The following is a 16,229-nucleotide window of genomic DNA, read 5'->3' on the forward strand; positions in this document are numbered from 1 at the left end:
TCCATGCATATAGATAATTGCTCCCTTATCTGTATGAAATAGGGGGAAAATATGGCAATATAAGGTGGGAAAATAATAGGAAGACCGTTCATTTATTGAATTTTGATTTTTCAGGTTTTTAATTTCAGTTTGGTTTTCTTGGAGGCCAGTGAGTGATTCTTAGATTCTCCGTAAACACTGTAATCCAGGTCAGTTGGTTCATTATTGAATATGTTTCAAGTATTACAATTTTGCTGTACTTTTTAATATAACTTGTTGTGTCACTAAATTATTGAGCTCTTTTTCCATGCATTTTCCCCCCCAGCATATCTGCTGTTTGCTGTGGTTTTCCAGGTTCTCTGCTCTCCTTTGGAATTTTTTATTAAGATCTCTATTTTAATTCTTTATCCTTTCAGTTCTTAGGCCTTCCAGTCCTAGGGGGTTCCTGGAGCCATTCCATTTTCTTTCTAGGGTTATAGAAGTAGTTATTATTAAATTATTCTTTTATGCTGGGTTTTATTCTGAGATAAACACCACAGAATCAAGCTGTTTGTTGTTTTAATAACAAGTGACTCAAGTAGTCAGAGGAAAAATTTATACCCAGTTATTGATTGCAGAGTTCTGTATTAATAAAATGTACAGTTGCATAGTGCTTTACAGCTTATAGACCAAGGCCTCATACATTTAATATTTGATCTTCATAGATTTGTGAGGTCTGTGGGACAGGCCATGTCTTCATTTTACATGTAAGAAAACAGGCTGAGAGAGGTCGTGACTTAGGGCTGCTAGGTAAAAAAGTTTAGATTTGCCCTCCAGCCCTTACAACACCATGATCAATGTTCTTTTATTACCTCACACTAATGATATATAATTCTATGTATAATCTTTCCCAACTACCAGTCCACATATTTTTACTGGTCTGCAAAATTTTGACCACTATTGCCCCTTCTTAAAGGTAACTCACCTTTATAAAGCAAACCTCTGCTCAACAAATCAAGTCAAACCAGCATTAAGGACCTGCTATTTGTCACTTTGCTAGTCAGACAGTCAATAAACTTTTATTAAGCACCCACTCTGTGCCAGGAATTGTGGATAGGGGTTGGGAGGGTAGGGGTGGGAGTGGGAAGGGGTTAGAAAGAGGGGAAAGTAAAAGAAAAATCTGAAGTTTTGAGCCTGGAGTGATAGGTAAGGTGCTAGTGTCATTAATAGAAATAGAAAATTTAGTAGAAATCAAATTAACAAGCATTTATTAAATACCTGCTATGTACCAGATATTGTGCTAAGTGCTGAAGATAGAAAGAAAAGTAAAAACACTTCTGGTCTCATGAGCCCATAATCTAATAGGGGAGACGACATGCAAAGAGCAGCATACAAACATGCAAACAAGGATGTCTGAACAAGATATATACAGGATAAATTGGTGATAATCATAGAGGGAGGTTTGGGGCAGAGGGAGGTGGAAAGAGAAGGATGAAGTTTAATGATAGGCAGTTGGAGAGATATAAGATCAGATTCCTTTTCTCATATTCTTATACCTCCTTATATCACAACTCTGGCATTGCCAGACCAGATTTACTTAAAGCTTAGGTTTAGTTCATATATAAGATCTCTTCAGAGGTGGGGGGCAATAGAAAAGGTAAAGTGAGGAAGGTGTAGGCATTCTAATAGTTCAGAAACCCATTATAAGTCTGCAGTGTGACAGACACCCATGCTCCTCATTCATGATAAAAACTCGTGGATCTATGAATTGAACTGCAGGCTTACTCTGCTTACCATTATTAATTTGGTTCTTTGAAGCATGGTGATACAGAATTGTTGGTGCAGTGAGTCTGTATACATATCCCTGAGGGAAAGACTGTTCACAGAAAAGGGTGTGGGGGGAGACTCTGTCAATTGTTTATATAATATTCTAAGTCCTTCATGACCATTCTTCATTTTATGTGGGATGAAACACAGGCTTTCTTGTACCTGGAAAGAAAGTAAAGGAAAAAACCCACAATGTTAGATAAAGTATCACAGGAAAAGTTAGTGCCACAGGAAGTGTTAAAAAGAGATAATGGGCCAAGCAATCTTTCTACAAGATTTTGCTGTGCTATGGTGGCTTTTGTGTATTTTGTAGTAACAAGATTATTATGAAAGTGGTCTGTCAGTAAACATTGAGCCTACTATTTGCCATGTACTGTACTGGGAATTTAAAAAAAAAAAAGGTAAAAGACAGCCCCTGCTCTTGTGCTAGTGAGGAGCTCACAATCTAATGGAAGAAATAACATGCTAATAACTATGTACAAACAAATTCTATATATAGGGTCATTGGAAATAATCAACAGAAGGAAGACATTAGAATTCAGGGGAATTCGGAAAGACTTCCTGTTGAAAGTGGGATTTTAACTAGGACTTCATGGAAACCAGGGGGTGGAGAAGAGGAGGCAGAGAACGCTATGCTGGGTATGTCTTATCATCCTTTTTAACCTAATAGGATTCTCTAATTTCAGAATACCATAAAATGGTAGGAAAAAATAGAGTTTAGTAAGTAGTAAGATTGCAAATGAAATAAATAGCATCAAAATAAAATGTTTGAAAACTTTCAGTGATGTATTGCAGAAAATAAAGGAAAAGCTCTGGTGATGTTTTTATAATGGGGGAACGAAGTACATGCCACTCTATTTTCTCCAACAATAGAACATTGCTACTTCGAGTTTTATGTTTTCATTTAGGTAATGCTTCTATTATACAAAAAATCCTGTAAACTTACAAAGTTTATTGCAACACTTTCCTTTTTCCTTAGCTGTCTAGCACCACCTACTGGAACATGTTTTCTGTAGCCAAAAATTCTTGTGGAATTTGCCTTTTGCAGAAAATATTGCTGATAGACCTTGTTTGACTTATCCAATACCATTCCTTAATGAGTTTGGCACATCCATTTTGCATCAAGATAGTGATATATAATAGTCATCCTTATATCTAATCTCTGCTTTTAGTTTCTAACAAAAGTCAACCACCATGAAAATTTACAGTAAAAGCTTACATGAAATTGTAGAGAATTTATAAATTTAATGCCACACAAAGAGAAAAAAGCTCAAAGATAAGGATCCTACAGAGATGTTATGTTTCTTGGAGGCAACTGGGGTTAAGTGGACTTGCCCAGGGTCACATAGCAACTAAGTATCTGAGGTCCAGTTTGAACTCAGATCCTCCTGACTCTAGGGCCAGTGCTCTATGAACTGCATTAGTTAGCTCCTCCAAGTTTTTTTTTATTACTTTTTATTGATATTTTGTAATACTTGCATTTCCTAATTTATCCCTCCCTTTTCTCCCAAAGAGAGAGCCTTTATAATAAAAACGAGGGGAAAAAATTTCAGCAACACTAGCCAATATTGAAAAAATCTGCTATTATCTGTAGCATTCTATACCCATATCCACCACCCTATTCCCTTTGCACCCCAAAAAAAGAAAAGAGGGAAGTGCCTTTGCATGAGATAAGGCATTCTTAAACCTAACTTAAGCATTATCTGGGAAACCTTATCTGGTGAGATAATACCATCACCACTCAAGTAAGTCCTGAGGCAGAGCTGGCCTGGCTGGGAGTGAGTACCCCAACATTCTTCACCTTTATATAACTTTCCCTTAACTGTCAGATAGGATCAGGGACTGGATATCTGCCCTGTTGCTGTGTGCTTGCTTCACACACACACACACCCCACCCTCTTTCTTTTTTTATTAATTAATTAATTTTTAGTTTTTAACAATCCTTGCATAAACTTTTATTTATGTATTTATTTATTTATTTAAGTGTTTGTTTTTCTATGAAGCAATTGGGGTCAAAGGGACTTGCCCACAGTCACACATCTAATGAGTGTTATGTGTCTGAGGCCAGATTTGAACTCAGGTCCTCCTGACTCCATGGCTGATACTCTATCCACTGTACTACCTAGGTGCCTCCATAAGCTTTTGAGTTTTGAATTTTCTCCCCCTTCCTCCCTACCTCCCTTCCCAAGACAGTGTGCAATCTGATATGGGCTCTACATATACATTCCTATTAAACGTATTTTCACATTAGTCATGTTGTAAAGAAGAATTGGAACCAATAGGAGGAACCACAAGAAAGAAGAAACAAAACAAAACAGAAGAAAAGAAAAGAGCAAATAGTATACTTCGATCTGCATTCAAACTCCATAGTTCTTTCTCTGGATGTGGATAGCATTTTCCATCATGAGTCTTTTGTAGTTGTCTTAGATCCTTGCATTGCTGAGAAGAGCTAAATCTATCAAAGTCAGTCATCACACAATGTGGCTGTTACTGTGTACAACGTTCTCCTGGTTCTGCTTACTTCACTCAGCATCAGACCATACAAGTCTTTCCAGGTTTTTCTGAAGTCCACTTGCTCATCATTTCTTATAGCACAATAGTATTCCATTACATTCATATGCCACAGCTTGTTTAGCCATTCCCCAATTGATGAGCATCCCCTCAATTTCCAATTCTTTGCAAGAGCTACTATAAATATTTTTGTACATGTGGGTCCTTTTCCCATTTGTATGATCTCTTTGCCCAACCCTCTTTCTTTGGATTGAAAATCAAATCAACATCACTTCATTCCTCATTGAAAGTGCTGAAGTCAAATCTGCAAGCATTTATTAAATACCTGCTGTGTGCCAGGCACGGTGTTAAAACACTGAAGATACAAAGAAAGGCAGAAACCAGTAACTGTACTCAAGGAACTCACAGACTAATTTCATCTATGCTAATGAAATAAGTACAATCTAAAAAAGTGGTAAGTAGTAAATAAAAGTTATGTTGCAAAACAGTGTGTGTTCCATCACATTCTTTAGTAACCAAAAAGTAGAAATGCTTCCTTCCAACTCTAACATTCCCTAACACTATTAATTGTATACTCATGTGATTTTAAAAAGAAAAACAAGAAAAAATATTTTCCATTCTTTAAGCAAAAGAATGCCATTCTTGCCAGAATAGACAGAGGGTCAAATTTAAGGAGTCGAATTTGTTGCTTACTACTGGTTGGAGTAACTATCAGTACATATTTCTTTGCTCTTTGATCCCTACCATCTCCTCCCTTTTTCCATTGTGGTGAGGTTGCTGAGTTGTTAATATCTTCAGAACATTTCAAAACCCGTAGGAGCTACCTACTCATACTTTCCATGATAGGTCCCTTTGAGTTTTTATCGCGTAACCCATTTTCTCTTTATCTCCAACAGCTATAGTTCCTTCATGGTACTTTTTTTTGGGGGGGGTGCTTATGCTGGTCACAAGCACTGCAAGGTGAGACGACCAAATGTCCTGTGAAATATTTCTTGTTACCTTTGGGCACTTGATAAAAACCAACTCCTTAACTTGGTGCTCCAAGAAGAACCTTTGAGCTATCCATCATATGCAACTTTCTTATATTTTTTAGTTGTGGTTATAGTGAGAATGTTAATAGTGATGTGTGATCTTTCTGGTAGTTGAAAAAGGATCTCACATTGAGAGTACCAACAAATAAGTTAGTTCTTATGTTGTGGCCATTCATTCATTTCAGTCATGGCTGATTCTTTGTGACCCCCCACGGGGATTTTCTTGGCAAAAATACTGGAGTAGTCTGCCCTTTCCATCTCTAGCTAATTTTACAGATGAGGAAACTGAAGCAAACAGGGTGAAGTGACTTATCCAGGGTCACACAGCTAGTTAATTCTCAGGTCATATTTGAACTCACGTCTTCCTAACTCCAGGCCTGGCACTTTGTCCACTGTGCCACCTAGTTGCCCAAAGACAACTGTCAGGACTTTAAAGACTTCTTTACTCTCTCTGTTTCCTTATCCCTGCCTTAAAGCTTTGGCATTTTTTTAGGCCTGTTTGGTGTCACTGTATTTCTGGGCCCTAACATAATTTACTTTTATTTTACTTTTATTTTTCAAGCATCTTCATGACTGTGTGGCCAGTGAGAAAGGTGGCACAATGGCACTCTCATTTGTTAATTAATATGGATAAAATAGTGTGGCAGTTTTTTGACCCAGAGATCACACTGTTTGGTATATGCTCCATTGGAATCAAAGACAGGGAAATACTCACATTCAAAATGAATATTCATAGCAGCACTTTTTGTGGTAGAAAAGAACCTGAAACAAAGGAGATGCCCATTGATTGGGGATGGCTAAACAAATTATGGTGTATGAATATTAGAAATGTATACCATAAGGAAAGATGAATAAGAACAATTCAGAGAAGCGTGGAAAGATTTATATACTGATGCAGAATGAAGTAAGCAGAACCCATAAAACAATGTAAATGATGGCAGCAGCAATCTCACAACTGAATTCCGTGTAATTATAATGACCAAGCTTGGCCCTGGAAAAGAGGTGACAAGCTGCACTACACCCCTTTCTTTGCAGAGATGACAGACGGTGGGGAATAGTAGATGTAATGTTATAGTCACATGACATTGATTAATTTGTTAAACTGCTCTTTTTCTTTTTTTATTCTTTGTTGCTGAGGAAGGAGAATATTTTCAGAAATGTTAAGTTGTTATGAAAACAACGACAATGAAAATGTTTAAATAGTATAAAATATATAGAGAAACCTTGGAAAAAAAGCAAAAATAATATTTCAGTATGGGTAAAAAGTGGTATCTCTTTGAGGGGAATTAGATCTAGTTAATTAGATTTTTTAGTTATGTGAAGATTCTAATTATAAAAGTGCATTGTGATGAAAATAGGTTTTAAAAATTCCTTTAAATTTAATTTTCTTCATTTTGGCGAATTTAATCATCAGGAACAAGAAACTTTGAACTGTTACGTAGATTTTATTTTAAGAAACACACATGCTTCTTAACATACATCATTATAGGCAGACATCCTTATAGGCATTCTAAAAAAACTGGGTGATTTTTAAAACCCTTTGTCTGTCTGCTTTTCTAGCGCTTATGCTTATGATTATAGAACTGGAAAAAAAGCCACACAAAGACTTGGGTCATTTTTTAATTTTTCTTATTTTCATGGCTTTCCAAGATCCCAGAATTCATCACCTGATAGTCAACTTTATGATGTTGCATCTCTGTACTTAGCTAGGCTGGTCCTCAGACAGCAGCCTGTGCCTAGTGCTGTAACTTGCTGATTTTCCTATGTTTTTCCAGTGTGGTACAGCTTGCCCGTGCTTATGCTTTGCTAGTATGCAATAGAAAAGCCATAATGTGGAGTGAAAATTATTGTTACATCTTGCCTACAAATATTTGGAAAAGCAGGTGTTAGTTAAGGTGTTGAGGAAGGGACTGGACATTTTTGTTGAGATTTTAAGTGGGATTACTAGTCACTTTTAAGAGGTAGTTGTAGCTGTCATTTCAGATTCAGCTAGAAGGTATAATGAATTTTTCAGAGAATGATTTTCAGATATATTAAGGGCATGTTTGATGAAAAGATGAGAAGGGAATAGGCAGTCTTCACAAACAATTTTATGCAACAGAGCACATCTTTAAAGTTACATAACTGACTAAAAAGTATAATTAATACTTAACCCTGATGTATTGAATTCTTGTTAATTAATCACAAAAAAGGTAGGGCATTTCTCTCAATAAAGCAAATCATAGTGTTTGAGGCTCTGTTCACAAGGAATCTCTCAAGTGTATACTAAGATCATATACAATTTCTTGGTAACTGATTGTTCAGTGACCTTGTGACTGTCATGCAAGGCATAAAAATAGGAAAATATATATTATATTTGTCATGAGTATTGGCTGCTATCATTAAGAATTCCTAGACCAGGGGTTCTTAATCTTAACCTTTTTAACATGTGTCATGGGCTGATTTTCAGAATTGTAGTTTAAATGCATAAAATAAAGCATACAGATTTATGAGGAAAATGATTATATTGAAACAGTTATCAAAGTATTAAAAAAAAATTCATGAACTCAGACCTCAGTGACAACAGATGACCCTGACTCATGAGAACCAGTGGATAAGCAGGTGTTCTCTGCTTCATTGTAGCCCTGATTGCTGCTGCTTCTTTTTAATGTCATTTCTTTAAGTCACTATGAACTGCAAAGTGTTGGCATTGCCCACAACATGGGCCATTTTGTTTAAATCTAGGCTTCATTCCTTCTGAATGGGAGAGTTGAATCAAGGCTATCACTTAAAGTCTTTATTCTCCCACATTTGGTCACTCAGGAGAACATTACATTGCTTGTTGTTTTTGTTTTGTTTTTGCTGTCTTTGAGGTTTATTTTTTTCTCCTCCAGTACTGTGTATCAGGCTTCTCGCATCCTTGAGGTCAACATTGTCCAGTTAAGCTCTAAAACCATTTAAGTGGAAAAAAAGTTCACTAAAAGGTATTTAGGACCTTACCACTAAGGGGTCCCCCATTCTGTGAGCTGGGTTAGTTCTTTTACTTAAAAGAACTAAAATCCTCAAACCTTATTTGACTCAGGGACCTAAAGGTCCAGACTATTGACATTAATTCCTGGTCTTCTGAGTACAAAAAGCCATAAATAGGTCAAGCTTCTTCCTGATGCTTACTTGGCAAGACCACCATGATCATCACAGGCACTCAGCTGAATCAACACAAGTCCTTGCTAAATATTCTGGTTGACTATCCTTTGCCTGCTATGGCCAAGTAAATCTCCATCATTTAACTGTTAGATGGACTGTGAGTATCTCATTTAGTTCTAATAATGGTGACTACTGAACCTGATCTCTTCTTTGCCACCTTCATACGGTTTCCTGTATAATACTTATCTGTATTCGTTTTGTATTGCCCCGGGCAAATAAAAGCCCCTTTAGGGTAGGGACTTTAATATTGATCTTTGTTTTAACAACACCTTGCATATAGTAATGACTTGGGAAGTATTTCTCAAACTTAATCCTCCTGTGAAGATAGGTCTTAAACTTTGGGAATCTCCTTATCTTCTATTGATGACAGACTAGTTATGTTAATGTCTTGCTCGGAAATGACCCTTCAAGCCACTGGTCCATTGCAGCTATAGAGTAACTCAAACATTGGCTATAGCAGATATAGTATACCTTCCTCAAATCTGCTTAGCACAGAAATTAGGGCCTACGTGTCATAGTCTTATCCAGGCCCTCTCACTCCTGCAAGATCATAAGGGGAATACTATTAAATACAGGAAACTCCCAGGTCCACCACTGAATGGGGGAGGGAGAGAATGGATAAAGCATTTATTAAAGTTCCTACCACATGCTAGTCACAGTGCTGAGTGCTTTACACACATTATCTCATACTCTCAGTAAAGCCCTTTGTACTTCACTCCCACCAACGTTTTCATTTATCTGTTCTTCGTTCCTATCTGTGACCTTGTGTGTTTAACCTTTAGAAGCTGTGCTTCTGCCAGTGCTAAGTAACAGCTCTGCATTCACAGTGTGCAACAGTGCCTGAAAAGGCAGAGAGAAGTCCTAACACAGGGGTGGGGAACCTGTGGCCTTGAGGCTTCATGTGGCCATCTAGGTCCTCAAGTACAAAACTGGATGCAGTCAAAGGGCCACACGTGGAACCTAGAAGGCCACTTGTAACCTCTAGGCTGCAGGTTCCCTACCTCTGTGACCTAAGTCTATAAGAGGGAAGAATGGAAGAAGATCATTTGGTGCTAAATGATAGGTATGGGATTAATCTTAGGGAGAAATTGTATTCTCTAAGTATAAAACAGAACCTTGTCCTGTAATAAGGAAAGATTTGGATCAGTGAACAAAATGAGACCCTTGTGTGTATGTGTCATTCCTGCCTCAGGTGTACCAACGTAGTTATTTGTTAGCTAGACATAGATCAGAAACCTCTGTTACTTTCCTACCATGTATACTTGGGATATGACAAAAAAAAATAAATAAAACCTCCTGAGACTTATTAAAACTAATGCCACTATTCTTGGTGGTACTGCCAGAAGGAATCTAAAAGTCATTACTGAGACCTATGAAGGCCTGGGAAGGAAATTGATCTCAGGTATATCCATGGTGTTCTTATTACTGCTAGCATTTAAATGTAAGAGCCTCAGAAAAGAGTTGGATTTAGGAAGTGAACACCTAGATAAAAAGAAGGTATCTGTACTTCTGGGCCATACCTTAATATAAAGTCATGCCAAATTCTTGATCAGGTATAGAGTATACCTAAAAAGGGCCTAAAATACGTTTGCTGGATGGCTTACAAAGCTGAACAAGACTACTTTAAGCCAAAGAGGAAAGGACGAAGCTCTCTGAATATAGTTAGATACCTTACAGTAGAGAGTACAACATAGGAAGAAAAAGAGCAGTGGAGAGGATTAATAATCCATAGGAGACAATATCTAAGAGTAAATACAGTAATTTTTAAAAACAGCTTCTGATCACCATCCACAAAATACAGTCAATAGGTAAAGTAATGACCTTAATGCAGGGAGGCAAATTTAACCCTTATGTGCATATGACTTTATAGGTTAGGCCTCATGACTGAGATAACTTATAACTGAGGCAACTTTATGGCTCAGTGCATAGCAAGCTGGGACTAGAGTCAGAATGACCTGAGTTTAAGTCCATTCACAGATACTTACTAGCTGTGTAATCCAGGGCAAATCTCTTAACTGCTATCTGACCATTTCTTGGGATAGCTGGTAAACGATGGTGGAGAAAAGGCAGAAATACTTAACTCCTGTTGTGTTTTTGTTTTTCTGCCAAGGAGAATGATCTTCTTGGGGTTGGAAGGTTAGAGAAAAAGTGACTAACAGGGAGTTGAGCCTAAGATAAGTGAGGAGGTGATAATAAAACATCCCTTTTAAAATGGGAATAATAATAGGACCTAATTCCCCCGGGGTTGCTGAGAATATCAAATGAGATAATACATGTAAAGCACTTAGCACAGTGCCTAGCTCAGAACAGGCACCTAAATATTTATTGGCTGAATAATTGATGTGGGATCTCAACAATTAAAATTTCCTCTTGGATTCTGTCCTTGCCAAAAGTAGAGCTAATACAGACTGATTAATTGTAATGACAAATCTTGGTCCAGAAAACTTGATGAGGAAACACTCTTCCTCCCTAGTAGAGGAACAGGTTATGAAGAATGGGTGCTATAAATTCAGAATATGGCAGATTGCTTTTTCTCAAATATTTCTCTTTTGTTTTTGGGGGGGATAGGGTTGAGGGTGGGTGGATGGGAACAGGATTAAAGAGAAATGATTGGTCACAAAAACAAAACAGTTTAAAAGTCAAGCTGCTGATAACATTTTTGACTTGCCTTAATTAAATTCAACAAATATTAAGTACCTACTACATGTGAGGTACTGTACATGTGCTGGGAATATAAAAATTAAAATAAGCCTTGCCGTCAAGAAGTTTATATCCCATTGGGAGAACACAGCATGGTTTAGATAAGAATAATATAGTATAAGAAATGAAAGGGGTAAAGGAGAGATCTAAAGATATTTTTATATAACCTAGTTAGTATACTTGGAATCAGGAAGACCTGAGTTCAAAATTGGCCGCAGACACTAGCTGTGTGGCCATGGACAAATCATTTAGCCTCTCTGTGGCTCGGTTTCCTTACTTGTAAGATGATGATAATAATAGCACCTAGTTCCCAAGGTCTGTTGTGAGGATAAAATGAGATAATGGTTGTAAAGTACTTTGCAAACCTTAAAGCCCCATATAATACTAGCAAATATGATTGCAGTAGCAATTTGAGGAGTGAAAAAACACTGATGATTGTGGGAATTGAGAGAGCACCCTGAAGGAGTTAGCACCTAAGAAGAGCCTTCTGAAGGAGGATAAAGATTCTGAAAGGCCAAGATGAAAATGCTTCCCAGGAATGGGAGAAAGCTTCTATGACTCACAGAAATATGAGATGGCCTGGCATCATTAGGAAATAGTTAACAGTACAGTTTGGCTGTAACCTAGGGTGCTTGAAGGGGAGTAATGTAAAATAAGACTGGAGGCTAAGGTCAGAGCCAGAGGGGAGGGTCTTAAATGGCAAACTAAAGGATTTTAAGTCATGATGTGCAAAAGGATCGCCAGAAAAGGTCTGAGACCACTTCTTGGGATAGCAGGTTCATATGGTAGAGAAAATACGGGAATACTTAACTCCTGTTGTATTTTTGTTGTTTTTGTTTTTCTGCCAAGGAGAATGATCCTTGGATTAGGAAGGTTAGAGAAAAAATGACTAACAGGGAGGTGAACCTAAGATAAGTGAGGAAGTGATAATAAAACATCTGGCTGCTCTCAGTAACTTCATGTTACTAGGGCTGGATGAGTAACCCCAGGGTATGGAAAAACTGGCAGAAATTACTGCTAAATCCTCTCATCGTCTTTGAAAGTTGAGGAGAATGGAAGAGATGCCAAAGGACTAGAAGAGAGCCTTCATCCCACTTTGTTAAAAGAAAAAAAACAAAGATGGAGTCTCGAAAGCTCCAGTGAGCTTCAAGAAAAGAAAACAGATTGCTAAGAGACAAGCCTTCTTTGTTTCCTCTTTTGACATTAAACTGCTAGATTAGCCGAATGCTGTAGGGAGACAAACTTAATCTGAAAGCATTTGACAAAATCTTCAAAGTGATAGAAGTTACAAAGCAGCACATTTAGGCTTTGTATAAGGAAAAGCTTCTTAAAAATTAAAGCCATCTAAAAGTGCAATAGGTTTACCTTGGGAGAGAATGGATTGTCCCACACTGGAAGACTTCAAGCACTTTGGGATGTTACAGAGGGAAATCTTTCAATTATGGTTTGGACTAGATAGTCACTTTGTTTCAATTCTGAAATTCTGTGATTCTGCTATATTTAAGGTTTGACCTTAATGACAGTATAGTTAAATGGATTCAGGATTGGTTGAATGACTAGAATAGTCATGAGTTGATATCAGCTTTAAGGACCCCTATTGGAGTGCCTGTAGGATATGTTTGTGGCCCTGTGGTGTTCAGTATTTTTTAATCAATGACTTAGATTCTAATCAATGACTAAGATTCATGGAACAAATACCTTTAATAAAAGGATTTGTTCTATAAAACTTGGACTCAGTCCAAAGGCACACCCAAGGGCCTAGAAGGCCACATGCAGTCCCAGGTTCCCCACCCCTGACTTAGAATATAGATATCAAGTTTATCAGATTTGCGGGTAACATCGATTTAGGAAGAATAACCAACATTTTGAATGACAAGTGATCTCAAGCCAAAGTTGTAGGCCAAATCTAAGAGGATAGTTAATCATGCTTTTGACTTCACCTTACACTTGGGTTTAAAATAATCTCATAGGATTGGAGGGACACGGCTGGACACCAGATCATGCTAAAAATATCTGTTGTTTTTAGTGGTCTACAAGCACAATATGACTCAACATAGCAGCCAAACACCAAATTGATCTTAGATTGCAATAAGAAAGGTGTAATATGCAGATTAAGAGAGATGATAGACCTGCTATATTCTGCCATGGTCAGACACATTTGGAGTTTTGTATAAGTCATAGTAAGAATAACATTGATAAAGGTGGAGGGTGACCAGAGAGGTGTAAAGCTCTGAGACCATAATACATGAAAATTAAGGAATTTTGGATAGTTATCTTAGAGAAGAAATGACTTAATGGGTAATATGGGAGCCCTCTTAAAGTATCTGGAGAGGATCATGTGGAAGAGGAATTCAATTTCTTCCACCTGTGTCCAGAAGGCAGAACTTGGAGCAGTAGGTTGAAAGATCGATGGAAGGAAAACTTCATAGCAGTTTGAATTGTCTAAAAATAGAATGGGCCACAAAATCATGTGGATCTGAAAATGTTTAGAAATGATGAGATTTTTTTCCCCATCTTTTCAACCACCTTATATAAAAATAGGTTATACTGTACTAGGGCCTGGTAGAAGACAGAACCTTATCAACAGGGATGTCACTTTCCACACCAAGGAGTTGTCAGTTTCATATAAATCAAACTGGAATCCTGGGCTGACTTTTACTTCTTTAAAGTAGAAATATCCTATAATAAATGTAGTTATAACTATAAAATATCTTCAAAGTATACTTTCTCTTTGGATCAGTCATTTATTTTCAGAAATTTTGTGTATCTTGAACTTTAGTTTTGCAAATCCAGACTTATAAAGTGATGAATTGTAGTGACTTGAACCTTTTAGTAACCTATGTTGTGTTGCTCTGATTGGTACAGAACCTGATACACTGCACAGTCTTTGCAACAGTGGATGAATATCATCTTGGTAATCTATCTCATGAACTAGGATCTCATGAATATATGGAAATAACCAACTTCCCTAGAGGTATATTTTTAATAAGAAATATGGATTTGTTAAAAATGTATTTGAAATAGAATTTGTTTTAAAGAAATAGTTGTCTATGCCTTATTTATTTCATGAATTATTATATCAACGTTTAGTACCTGCAGTCAATTAGTCACTTTACACAAATAAGATATTTATATAAAAAAAGAATAATGTATTTGAACATAAGCCAATTGTCTTAGACAAAAATAGCAATTTTTAAGTAATTTATTTTTAGTTTTCAGCATTCACTTCCATGATATTTGAGTTTTATATTTTCTCCTCCTTCCCCTCCTCCCCCTTCCCCAAGATGGTATGCAGTCTGATATAGGCCTTACTTATACATTCATATTAAACATATTTTCACATTAGTCATGATGTGAAAAAGAATTAGAACTAATGGGAGGAACCACGAGAATAAAGCAATAAAACAGCAAAGGAAAAGGACAGCACCTAGTATGCTTCCATCTGCATTCAGACTCCAAAGTTCTTTCTCTGGATGTGGATGGCATTTTCCATCATTAGTCTTTTGGAGTTGTCTTAGATCCTTGCATTTCTGAGAAGAGCTAAGTCTATCAAAGTCAGTCATCGCAACAATGTGATTGTTACTGTGCAATTCTGTGATTACTGTATAATCTCTTGGTTCTGCTCACTTCACTCAGCATCAGTTCATACAAGTCTTTCCAGGTTTTTCTGAAGTCTGCCTACTTATCATTTCTTATAGCACAGTAGTATTCCATTGCATTCATATACCACAACTTGTTCAGCCATTCCCCAATTGATAGACATCTCCTCAATTTCCAGTACTTTGCCACCACAAAAAGAACTGCTATAAATATTTTTGTACATGTGGGTTTTCTTTTTCTTTTATAAATCAAATTAACCAATAGTTTATCTATTTTATTGTTTTCCCCCAACAAAATCAACTCTTCGTTTTATTTATTAAATGGTTTTCTTACTTTCACTTTTATTAATCTCTTCTTTGATTTTCAGGATTTCCAACTTGGTGTTTAATTGGGGATTTTTAATTTGTTCCCTTTCTAATTTTTTTAGTTGCATGCCCAATTCATTAATCTGCTCTTTCTCTGTTTTATTAATGTAAGTGTTTAGAGATGTAAATTTTCCCCTAAGTACTGCTAGCTTGGCTACATCCCACAAATTTTGGTATGGTATTTCATGGTTGTCATTCTCTTTAATGAAATTAATCATTGTTTTTATGATTTGTTCTTTGGCCCACTCATTCTTTAGGATTAGATTATTTATTTTCCAATTAATTTTTGATCTATGTTCATGTGGTTTATTGAATGTAATTTTTATTGCATTATCATATGAAATAGATGCATTTAATATTTCTGCTTTTCTGGATTTGGTTGTAAAGATTTTTTGCCCTAATGCATAGTCAGTTTTTATGAGGGTGCTATGTATCACTGAGAAAAAGGTATATTTCTTTCATTCCCCTTCAGTTTTCTCCAGAGGTCTATCACTAACTTTTCTAAACTTCTCCTTAACTTCTTTCTTATTTATTTTTTGGTTAGATTTATTTAGTTCTGAGAGGGGAAAGTTGAGGTTCCCCATTAGTATAGCTTAACTGTCTATTTTATCCTATAACTCGTTTGACTTTTCCTTTAAGAATTTGAATGCTATGCCACTTAGTGTATATATGTTTAGTACTGATCTTACTCTATTAGTGATGGTACTTTTTAACATATTGTAGTTTCCCTGCTTATCTCTTTTAATTAGATCTATTTTTACTTTTGCTTTATCTGAGATCATGATAGCTACCCCTGCTTTTTTTACTTTAGCTAAAGAATAATATAGTCTGCTACAGCATATTGTTGGATTCTGGTTTTGAATCCATTCTGCTATCTGCTACAGTTTTATGGGTGAATTCATTGCATTCACATTCACAGTTATGGATTATTATGTATTTCCCTCCATCCTATTTTTCCCCCTCTTTATCCTACTCTCTCTCTTTTTGCCCTGTCCCTCCTCAAAAGTCTATTTTGCTTCTAACTACTCCCTTCCTTTATCTGCCTTTCCTTCTA

The 16,229-nt window shown here is 36.6% G+C and overlaps 1 long non-coding RNA gene across 1 annotated transcript; it reads left to right on the plus strand.

Annotated features, from left to right (window-relative positions):
• The first annotated feature begins 2,288 nt into the window (after positions 1-2,288).
• On the plus strand, positions 2,289-14,251 carry LOC110208553 (uncharacterized). Its single transcript, XR_002324548.2, has 2 exons — positions 2,289-2,424; positions 14,076-14,251. It is a non-coding gene; the product is annotated as an uncharacterized LOC110208553 (long non-coding RNA).
• Positions 14,252-16,229: the final 1,978 nt, after the last annotated feature.

The sequence above is a fragment of the Phascolarctos cinereus genome, unplaced genomic scaffold (assembly GCF_003287225.1).
Source record: "Phascolarctos cinereus isolate Bilbo 61053 unplaced genomic scaffold, phaCin_HiC Scaffold_5;HRSCAF=322, whole genome shotgun sequence".
Classification (NCBI taxonomy): Eukaryota; Metazoa; Chordata; class Mammalia; order Diprotodontia; family Phascolarctidae; genus Phascolarctos; species Phascolarctos cinereus.